Raw genomic sequence first — 12,234 nt, 5'->3', positions numbered from 1 at the left:
CAGTGTAGCCAAATCTGATTTGTTTGCTTAATTACTTAGCGGCAAAATTAGGATCTTCTTCCAAAATTATATTGAATTACATGAATCCAGTTGCAAACAGGTGGAAACTCATCTGCCTCACACTGATAAAGGTTTAAATACGGAGGCAGAGGAAGCAGTTTTTCAGGAGAATTTGAGCACTAGATCAAGAAATAATTTGAGTCTAATAATTTCTGATACTTTAATTAAACAAGCCAGAATAGTACCAAGAGATAAAGTGCAAAAGGAAATCTGTTTTGAGGGGGCACGATACCTTATCATTATTACATTTCTTGTTATTTTTGGTTGGAATTCTGATAAAAAGTTAATTAGCTAACAAAAGTGCTAGTACATTTAGGTAACAAGCAGAGTTTACAAGAAAGTAATTTAAGTGCACTAATGAAAGGAGAAAATATTAAACAAAACCCTGCTTCCTTTAAGCTGACCCCATGCTTGTAGAACAGCCTCTCAGAGGAAATCAGAATCCAAAGGTGCTGGTCGACTCCTTCATTATTAATCAGTAGTCAGGGATACAGCAACCAGCCTCCACAGGCTTCGGGGAATATTGGATCTAGTATCACCCTGACCCTCCAGCTGGGTGAATGGATGTTAGCATTCTATTTTGGAAAGCAGGAGGGCCAATTAAGCTAAGAAAAACGGCAGTGAAAGAGAACACCTTCACATTCAGTGCTTAAGCTGCAAGGACATGGGAAGATAAGGGACTGGAACTACTGGGTCAAAGTCGTAATAATTCAACGCTTGAATATAGGAATGCTATTTTCACACTGGAGTCAAAGCCTAGTGACCGATAGGGGCTTTTGGCTCTGACTCTCATCTTTTGGTCCTGAGAGACCGGGAGCAAAACGCTCTGTGTTGACCCCTACTAACAGCCTCATTGCAATGGTAGCTATTTGTATCTGCTCAGCATTGCTACCTTGGTAACAACGCCCCATCTTTCCTTTGTGTAAATTGATCATGCAATTTATTATCCAAACTTGGACCGTTTTGTAGGTGAAAAGTGATGCTATTTATAGTTACTCCTGAAAAAAAAAACAGTTATAACCTGGGACTGTCCAGGGCAACACTCTAACACCTGTTCACCCTACCTTTGGAGAATGACTCCTATTTATCACCTGAGACCATGGCAGGGCTATTGATCAGGATATCCCTTTTCTTCTGGCCAAGGGGGTCAACACACGGTCTAAGATAGTGCCTTGACTTTTCTCCTCTGGAATTTTAATCTTGAGTGGAATGACTCAAGAATGGGCATGATGGCAGCTGAGTTATTCAGATGGCAGTGTGTTAGTCTGTTCTCACTCTGCTAGTGAAGACATACCCGAGACTGGGTAATTATAAAGCAAAGAGGTGTAATGGACTCACAGTGCCACATGGCTAGGGTGGCCTCACAATCATGATGGAAAGTGAGAGGCATGTCTTACACGGCAGCAAGCAAAGAGAGAACATGACAGCCAAGCAAAAAGGGGAACCCCTTATGAAACCATCAGATCTTGTGAGACTCATTCACTACCATGAGAACAGTATGGGGGAAACTGCCCCTGTGATTAATTACCTCCCACCAGGCTCCCCCACAGTACTTGGGAATTATGGAAACTACAATTCAAGATGAGACTTGGGTGGGGACACAGCCAAATCCTATCAGTAGTACCCAAAAGGAACTGCCCATGAGGCCCTGATGGAGAACTCAGCACTTACCTGGTTCTTTTCTTTCTAGAGGCACAATTACTTTTTCCTATGTAGAAGGCTCAAAGCATGCCCATTAATTTTGGTTTGATTTAGTTAGCCCCATTTGGCTTCTGTGGCTTACAAAGAACCTAAATAATATTTTCCTTTTTTGTTTACCCTAGATGCAAGGGCAAGCTGTTCTCTAGCCACTGGCTGGTTTCTTTAGCCCCTGGCAAAGCTTTTCTCCCCAAGCAGAGTAGCACTGCTCTTTCCCAGGGCCTGACGATAATCCCATTTGAATTGTTTGGCTCCTCTCTGTATACTTGCTCAATCAAGATCAGGCTCCAGGTTGTGGTAACCTGTAGTTTGGGGACAGTTGAGTCAGTAAGAGCAACATAAATTGCTTTCTTTGGAGGGGATATTTGGTAAACCTCCAAGAGAGCCACCTACTCAGAAATGAAGTTTACTTTAGTTATCTGCAAGGGGGAAGAAATCTGACTTTAATAGGGACATAATAGTTAGCAAATAGGATTCATTTAAGTGGGATTTAGGAGAACTAAGTTATATTTCTGCCCCTTTATCACTTAAGGCAAATTTCTTTCCGTCTATGAGCCTATTACATTAACTGCAAAATACAAACAGTAAAGCCTGTCTCAGAAGATCATTTCTGAGGCTTGGTATAAAAAAGGGCTTATGAAATTTCAGGAATTGTACATGGAAATGCCTTTGTTATTACTTGCTTCGATACTCCTACATTTTCCAGCTACTCTAAGCAACGACCCATAAAGAAGTGTCATGGAACCACTTCCAAATTCCAGTTTGCACGAGGGGCAGACGTTGAGGGCTGGATTATGCAGAATAGAGTTGAAGCAACGGAAAACCACCCCCTTTTTATTTGTCACATCCCTACTAGTTCCCAGCACAAAGTTCAGAGTGAGCTCAAAGGACAAGTAGTAATTCCACTTGAGAATAATACTTGGCAGGGAATACTGAATGTCCTCATCTTTATCAACACACTGGGGCCCTGAGTGGGGACTTACACATACTTTAGTTTTATGCCACCCCTCCCCTGTTCCAACGCAGGCTTGTTCTGTATCCCCGCCTCTTCTCTCTGCAATGAAGTGGTATTTTTTCCTTTATGAAGGCCATGTATGCAATATATGTAAATTGGATACAAGCTGGAAAGTATCTAAAAATAGAAGAAAAACCATGAAAGTTTTTGGAGAATTTCATTGGATGTTTTTCCCCCATGGTTCTTTTTTTTATTAGTAGATTTAAAACATTTAAATTGTATAATTGTATACAATCATTGCACAATACATTTCTATCCCTTTGTTAGGTACATAAAGCATTTTAACATGCCATTATAAACTCATTGTAAACATCGTATTTTATGGTTGCATTAATTGATACATAGATTACCTAACCATTCTTCCATCGCTGGTTAGTTATATTTGTTTCAGATCTGTTATAAGCTGGCCTTTCTCAAACATTGGACCATGAACCCACAGTTGAAAGAAAAAACACCTTTATAAATAATGCTGAAATGAATATTTGTGCATAAAGCTTTCCCCATTCCCAGATTATATTCTTAGGCAGGTTTTTCGAAAGCAATATCACCGGCTAAAAGTGTGAGAAAGTGTTTCAGTTTCTTAACATATAATGCAAAATTACAGTATAAACTTCAGAAATGTGTTAAAATTGAAAAACCCATATTACTTTTGGAAGGCAAAGACCATACTTATCACTGGAATTCTTCATTGGGAAGACGAAGTCACAGAGGAAACATGGGGAGTAATGATGTCGACCGTACTTGTACGTGTTGGCAAATGCATCTTATTTAATAGAGAAAATTAGTCAGATGCTCACTTGATGAACTGATGCCATCCCTGTGTTTTTCTGAGTACCTAGAGCATGTATACATAAGATCTTGTAAGGATTGTTTGGGGAACACACTAGGAATGCAGGCCCTGCTTCTAAGGAGGCTATTTTAAAATATTCAGGATTACAAAGGATCTCTATAAGCTACCTCCAAGATGATTACAGATGTTGAGAAAATGGTGGTGCCTTTTAAAATGTTTGGACAGTGGGCTGCTGCAATGCTTTTCCATTTGTGTGCTTATTTTCAGAATCACTTTTCATAGCTCCTCTAAACAGTAAGTATTTTTAAGGGAAGAGCTTTCCTAGCTGAATAATTCTCTGTAAATGGTATACACAAAGGTCATTTGAAGATATTTATTCTTTTAGGCCTATTGATTCCATTTAATTCCACTGACTCTGAGGTTTGGTGGCTGGTTTGAAGGCATTGTGAAGCACATGAAGATTGGCTTTACTATAATTTAATTGTTAAAAATGGCACATCAAAGACTTGGAGTGAAATTTTTGCTTCCTTGTTTGAGATGTGAAGCAGAAATGAAAAGACAGCATATTGGGGTTCACTGTTTGCTTTGTGAAAAAGATACTCTCTGTGTAAGCCTGTACTCTTCCATTATAAAGAGGCTCTGGGAGTTGTATATCTATACCTTGGTCCTTCTGTCCAGTGTGAAAGAGAATTACTTCAGCACTGATATGGTTTGGCTCTTTGTTCTCACCCAAATCTCGTGTTGAATTGTAATCCCCAGTGTTGGGGGAGGGACCTGGTGGGAGGTGACTGGATCAAGGCGGGTCGTTTCCCTTTGTCTTTCTTATGCTAGTGAGTTCTCCTGAGACCTGATGGATTAAAAGTGTGTGGCATTTTTCCCTTCTCTCTCTATCTCTCTCTCACTATATCTCTCTCTCTCTCTCTTTCTGTCTCTCTCTCTCTCTCTGCCTCTCTCTCTCTCTGTCTCTCTCTCTGTGTCTTTCTCTGTCTCTCTCTGCCTCTCTTTCTCTCTGTCTCTCTGTCTCCCTCTCTGTGTCGTTCTCTGTCTCTCTCTTTCTGTCTCTGTCTCTGTGTCTTTCTCTGTCTCTCTCTGTTTCCTGTTTCTCTCTCTCTCTCTCTCTCTGTCTCCTGCTTTGTGATGGAAGAAGTGCTTGCTTCCCCTTCACCTCTGCCATGATTGCAGGTTTCCTGAGGCCTCCCAGCCATGCTTCCTGTTAAGCCTGCAGAACTGTGTTGGTCAATTAAACCTCTTTTCTTCAGAAATTACCCAGTCTCAGGCAGTTTTTTACAGTCGTGTGAAAATGGACTAATGCAAGCCCCTAGCAGAAAATAACTCATATAGTCCCAAGAACATGTAAGATATTCAACTCTTCTCCAACATAGTGTGTTTTTTCCCCTTTCTGGTAATAACTAAGAATGGAGGGTGTTTTTCTCCTATTTTTCCCTCCACACTATGTAATGACCATTACAAAGCTTGCTATTTTGTTGAATTCTACGTGCCAGATAAATCAGTATAAAGTAAGTAAAGTGGGGGAATGAATTACCACATGGACACCATCATGGTCAATTTTATGTATCAACTCGGCTGGGCAATAGGCCCCAGATATTTGGTTAAATATTATTCTGGGTATTCCCGTGTGAGTGTTTTTGAGTGGACTTTGAGTAAAGTAGACTGCCTCATCGAATTGATTGAACGCCTGAATAGAACAAGAGGCTGAGGCTGACCACAGCCCCGCCTTCAGAAAGGGGGAATTGCCCAGCAGACTGCGGACTTCCTTTGCAACGTCAGCTTTACCTGGTTTCCTAACAGAGTGCCTTTGGACTCACCTGCCGCTCTTCCCCGAATCTCCATGCTGTCAACCTCCCATCAGATTTTGGACTTGCCAAACCTCCATAATCACATGAGCCAATACCTTAAAATCCATGGAAATATACACACAAGCATATTTTATTGGTTGTTTCTCTGAAGAACACGAATACAGACACTGTCCATATTATCCATATTGTTCATCCTTTTTTTTCCCTGTTTAATCATAAGGAATAGAAGGATTTAAATACAACACGGGTGGCTTCCACATTGGTGCGCTGAACTGAGACCTCCTCTGGAGTTTGTGGTAGATGGGTAAACACGCCCATCTAGCTTCTCACTGGAAATTCCCACTCCCCGTGTTCCAAGCTTCACTCCCCACCTTGCCAGATCCTACTCCTCCTTCTCCCTTCCTTGGTTCACGGCGTCGCTACTTACCAACATATTCAAGGTAAAAATCTGAGATGTCCTCGCTTCACTTCTTCTTTGCCTGTTGTATTTACCATTTTCAGGAAAATATTTATTGAGTCCCTAACACGTGCTAGGCTATTTTACACTTTGTGGTGTTTGGGAGGGGCAGTGCTGTCAATTCAACATTCTTAATTTTTTTTTTTTTTGAGACAGAGTTTCGCTCTTGTTACCCAGGCCTGAGTGCAATGGCGCGATCTCGGCTCACCGCAACCTCCGCCTCCTGGGTTCAGGCAATTCTCCTGCCTCAGCCTCCTGAGTAGCTGGGATTACAGGCACGCGCCACCATGCCCAGCTAATTTTTTGTATTTTTAGTAGAGACGGGGTTTCACCATGTTGACCAGGATGGTCTCGATCTCTTGACCTCGTGATCCACCCGCTTCGGCCTCCCAAAGTGCTGGGATTACAGGCGTGAGCCACGATGCCCGGTCCGACATTCTTCATATTTTACACATCCATTCCTTTTCTCTGCTGTAGTTCGAGTCCTTTAGTATACCTCCCTGGCACTGCTGCCTCAGGCACTGCTTCCGTCTCTCGTGGACCTTAGTCACTTACACATCATTTACATCAGTTTGCCCTATCTGCTACTTCTTGTCCCTCTGACTGGCCTGATTTTTGCCATTTGTTATATTGTGGGTTTTTTTTTTTTTGCCTTATTTCCTATTTTTTCTGAATAGTCTTATTTAAAATCTCTTATTTTTGAAGACCATTAAGTTTATTTAAGAAGAAAACTTCTTTTTCAACTTTTATTTTAGATGTAGTGGGTTCATGTGCAGGTTTGCTACCTGGCCATCTTCCATGATGCTGAAGTTTGGGATACAAATGAGCCCATCACGCTGGTGGTGAGCATAGTACCAGATAGTTTTTCAATCCTTACCTTCTCCCTCCCACCCCCCAGTAGCACCCAGATTCTATCATTGTCATCTTTAGATCCATGAGTACCCAATGTTTAGCTCTCACCTCTAAACCAGAACATACAGTATTTGATTTTCTGTTTCTGTGTTAATTTGCTTGAGATAATGGCCTCTAGCTGCATCCATGTTATTGCAAAGGACATACTCTCATTTTTTTTTGAGACAGAGTCTAACTCTGTCACCCAGGCTGGAGTGCATTGGCGTGACCTTGGCTCACGGAAACCTCTGCCTCCTGGGCTCAAGCAGTTCTCCTGCCTTAGCTTCCCTAGTATCTGGGATTATAGGCATGCGCCACCATGCCTGGCTAATTTTTGAATTTTTAGTAGAGATGGGGTTTCACCACATTGGCCAGGCTGGTCTCGAACTCCTGACCTCAAGTGATCCATCTGCCTTGGCCTCCCAAGATCTCATTCCTTATTATGGCTTTATGGTATTTCAAGGTATATAAGTACCACATTTTCTTTATTCACTCTACTGTTGATGGGTACCTAGATTGATTCCTTTCTACTGTGGATAGTGTTGTGATGAACATGTGAGGGCATGTGTCTTTTTGGTAGAAAGATTTGGTTTCTTTTGGATATATACTCAGTAATGGGATTGCTGGATTGAAAAGTAGTTCTAAGTTCTTTGAAGAATCTACAAACTGCTTTCCACAATGGCTGAACAAATTTACATTTCCCCAGCAGCGTACAAGTATTCCCTTTTCTCCACGGCCTCACCAGAATCTGTTTTTTTTTTTTTGACTTTTTAATAATAGTCATTCTGACTCATGTGAGATATCTCATTGTGGCTGATTTGCATTTATCTGAGGATTAGTGATAATGAGTATTTTTTATGGTTTTTTTTGGGAGGCCACTTGTGTGTCTTCTTTTTTTTTGGGGGGGGACAGAGTTTCGCTCTTGGTACCCAGACTGGAGTGTAATGGCGCGATCTCAGCTCACCACACCCTCCGCCTCCTGGGTTCAAGCAATTCTCCTGCCTCAGCCTCCTGAAGGTGTGTCTTGTTTTGAGAAGTATTTGTTCATGTCTTTTTGCTTTTCTTTAATGGGATTGTTTGTTTTCTGCTCGTTCAGTTGTTTAAGTTCCTTATAGATTCTAGATATTAGCCTTCTTTCAAATGTGTAGTTTGATAATATTTCCTCCTATTCTGTAGGTTGTCTGTTTACTGTATTGACAGTTTATTTTGCTGTGCAGAAGCTCTTTAGTTTAATTAGGTCCCAATTGTCAATTTTTGTTGCAGTTGCAGTTGCTTTTGAGGACTTAGTCGTAAGTTCTTTCCCAAGGCTGATGCCTAGAATAGTGTTTCCTAGGTTTTCTTCTAAGATTCTTATAGTTTGAGGTCTTCAATGTAAATCTTTAATCCATCTTGAGTTAAATTTTAAACATAGTGCATGGTAGGCATCTAGTTTCATTCTTCTTCGTATGGCCAGTCAGTTATCCCAGCACCATTTGTTGACTAGGGTGTTGTTTTCCCATTGCTTATTTTTATTTACTTCATTGAACATCAGCAAAGGGAGATTTAGGGGTGCAGCTTCATTTCTGGGGTCTCTATTCTGTTCCATTGGTCTATGTATCTGTTTTCATACCAATACCATGATATAAAAACCAGTGCCATGCTGTTTTTGTTACTGTAGGCTTATAGTATAGTTTGAAGTCAGGTAATGTGGTGCCTCCAGGTTTGTTCTTTTTGCTTAGGTTTGCTTTGGATATTTGTTCTCTTTTTTGGTTTTCTGTGAATTTTAGAACAGTGGTTTTTGTTTTGTTGTTGTTGTTTGTTTTTTAGTTATGTGAAAAATGATGCTGATTGTTTGGTAGGAATAGCATTGAATCTGTAGATTGCTTTGGGCAGTATGGCTATTTTAACTATATTGATTCTTTCAAATCATGAGCATAGAATGGCTTTTCATTTGTTTGTGTTATCTGTGGTAATTTTTATCAGCGTTTTATAGTTCTACTTGGAGAGACCTTTTACCTCCTTAACAAGGAAACTTTAAATAACTACCATAAATGAAATTGCTTGCCATAAATGGAAGGTAATGATACTACTACTCAAAAATAATTATTAATATTTATGAACTGTTTTCTTTGGCCAGACTATTCTAAGTATGAATTCATTTATCTTTGAAACTTCTTATGAGGAAGATACCATTTTTATGAACCCCATCTTACCATTATGGAAACTGAGGCACAGAATGGGAATAACTTATTTAAGATCAATTACAAGTAGTAGAGCAGGATATTTAAGTGGCCTGATGCCACCACCTCCACTCAACATATGCTTTTTCCTTTATATAATAAGAAAGATTGAAAGATAGTACATAAACAACCATTTTTTTACTGCAGGATTCTACATTATCTAATGCCCAAACCACATATCACTTAAAATAACTCCAATTTCCAATATGTTGGGAAACACTTTTCTATTTAATCCTCCCTAAACCTCCAGAGATTTTTTTTTGTTTGTTTGTTTAATCTAACCTTGTTCAATATGTCCCTCTGCTTAAAATATGTAAACAATCTCTTTAAACTATGGGATCAAGTTAGAAATTCTTTGGGGCACAAAAGGCGCTTTATGATCACGCTCCTGCCTTGTGATAAGAGTCTTCTATTGCTGTTTTGCCATGGAGTGGAGAGCATGCTCACAGTGCCGGGACTATGCCATGTTCTTTTACTTCTTCATGCTTTTGCACATGCTATTTCTTGTTTTGGGCACACTTTTATTTTCCATTTACTTTGGTAACTTCTCTTCAGTCTTTAAACTTCAGCATAAATATCACGTCTTCAGTAAATGTTTCTCTGGTTCTCAAAGACAGTCTCTCTGGGCCCTTAAAACACTTCATATTTCTCTCTTCTAACACATACTATATTGTATTAATTAGTTTGAATGCCTCTCGCTTATCAGGAGTTTTCTTCAAGAACAGGAGGCAGTTTCATATTTATCTTTATAAGCCTAGCACAGTGCCTGGAATATACTAGTTATTTCAGCACATTCCTGAGCATGTACTGAAATAGCCAGACCTAAATTACGTTCACTGAGACATACATTACTTTCATTCAGACAGAGTTCTACAAGAAGTGCTACTTACTAAGTTCGCCTCCCAATTGACTCCCAGGATCTTGATTCTAATAACCAGGTAAAATCCACTTGCTACCTATATAGTAAAATATTTTGAATGAATGAATGCCTAGTTGATTTTCTGAATGAATGAAAAATGTGGGTTTAGATATTGTCAGGATGTTATGAATGAAGTAAAAGCATTACTAGATAGCAAGTAGACTGTATCTGACTACTAAAAATATTTACTGGGCACCTAACAGAAGCCAGGCACCAAAACTCTATGATGACAAAATACCTATCTTGGCTATATGGATCTTACAGTCTAGTGAGGGATACCCACGATTAGCAAGAACGACAGTCCGGTGAGCTATATGCTCTGATGGAGGAAGAAGGAAATGTCATGGAGGCATATAGCAAGGCTTGCATCTCAACCGAAGCAAGTCCCCGTAAACATTTCCATGGAAATCACATCTGTGCTTGGATCTAAAGGAGGAAAAGAATTCAGCTGGAAGAAGAGGTATAAGGTGAGGATTGTTCTTAACAGAGGCTATGCTCTCTGTGATGACGAGCATGTACTGTTTCAGGACCTTAAAAAAAAGGTCTTTTTATGATTCAAGGCAGGAGCAGATTTGTTAAGTCCTGGGTCATGGAGCTGCAGGAGTTGGGGGAGAAATGAGACTGAAGAGTAAGAAAAGCCAGATCATACATAGCTTCACAAGATGTAATTTTGACTCATTCTTGAAGTCACTCATGGACCTGTCTACACAGAGTGAATTTCTACAGTAAAGCAAGGTATAAAGAGCTAAAGTCTTTGCTGCAAAGCCATTTTGCCCATTTAAGGTCTGAAGTCTGGGTGCCAATTAAGAAGTACCGGTGAGGCCGGGCGCGGTGGCTCACGCCTGTAATCCCAGCACTTTGGGAGGCCGAGGCGGGTGGATCACGAGGTCAAGAGATCGAGACCATCCTGGTCAACATGGTGAAACCCCGTCTCTACTAAAAATACAAAAAATTAGCTGGGCATGGAGGCGTGTGCCTGTAATCCCAGCTACTCAGGAGGCTGAGGCAGGAGAATTGCCTGAACCCAGGAGGCGGAGGTTGCGGTGAGCTGAGATCACGCCATTGCACTCCAGCCTGGGTAACAAGCGAAACTCCGTCTCAAAAAAAAAAAAAAAAAAAAAAGTACCGGTGAAATTGGATCATTCTTAGCTACTTCTTTGACCACCACCACCACTCTACTGGGGTCATAATCTAGGCAAAATGCAGAAAAAGAAGTACCAAGGTTTGCCAGAAGTACTAGAATTTGATAGAAAATTAGAGGTAGAGTATTAATGACAGAAGCAAAAGCATCAAAAATGTGCAGATTTCTAGCATAGGCATCCTGGTGGATGGTGATGCTATTCTGCACGAGGGAACAGACCGGGACAATGGAACACGACTTTACCATTTCACATTGAGTCTGACGCACCTGGGGCATATCCAGTAGTTGATGAAAGAAGGGAATCCAGTTGCTTTTCTCTCTCTCTCTCTCTCTCTTTTTTTTTTTTTTTTTTGAGACGGGGTTTTGCTCTTGTTACCCAGGCTGGAATGCAATGGCACGATCTTGGCTCACCGCAACCTCCGCCTCCTGGATTCAGGCAATTCTCCTGCCTCAGCCTCCTGAGTAGCTGGGATTACAGGCATGTGCCACCATGCCCAGCTAATTTTTTGTATTTTTAGTAGAGACGGGGTTTCACCATGTTGACCAGGATGGTCTCGATCTGTTAACCTCGTGATCCACCAGCCTCGGCCTCCCAAAGTGCTGGGATTACAGGCGTGAGCCACCGGGCCTGACCCAAATTTAATTTCTTTGAGTCTCTTTTTTATTTCTTGGAGTGAACTAAAGAATTTGGGTATTATTTTAATGAAAGATTATATTTTCATTATAAGTAGGACGTAAGCATTTGGATCACATACTGTGAATCAGTGTCGAGATAGACCTAATTCTTTGTCCTTCATCTGAGATTTGGGTTTTGCTTTCAAAAACTTTAGGGCAGGTGTGGAGGGGGAAATTAAATTGTTCATGAATGTTAAGGCCCCCACTTTTAAACCTATCATATTCTTAGATTATGAGTTAGCAGAAATGTTTTGAGGAAATGGCTACCTTAAGGAAGCCCTGAAGACATCGATTAACAGCACGTGATCCAAATGCTTATGTCTTATTTATAATGAAAATATAATCTTGAGTTGAATTAATAGCCAAATTTTTAGTTCACTCTAAGAAATAAAAAAGAGACTCAAAGAAATTAAATTTGATTTTAAATTTAAATCATGAAGGGGGAAGGATTGGTGAGGTGGATAAAGAGTAAGGATGGTGACATCTGATTTTTAGAGTTCATCATTTTAGACCAATTCTCCCCTAATTTCAAAGTCATACAACATTAGATTT

Source organism: Callithrix jacchus, chromosome 9, assembly GCF_049354715.1.
Source record: "Callithrix jacchus isolate 240 chromosome 9, calJac240_pri, whole genome shotgun sequence".
NCBI classification, from domain to species: domain Eukaryota; kingdom Metazoa; phylum Chordata; class Mammalia; order Primates; family Cebidae; genus Callithrix; species Callithrix jacchus.
Note: the sequence above shows the minus strand (reverse complement) of the source record.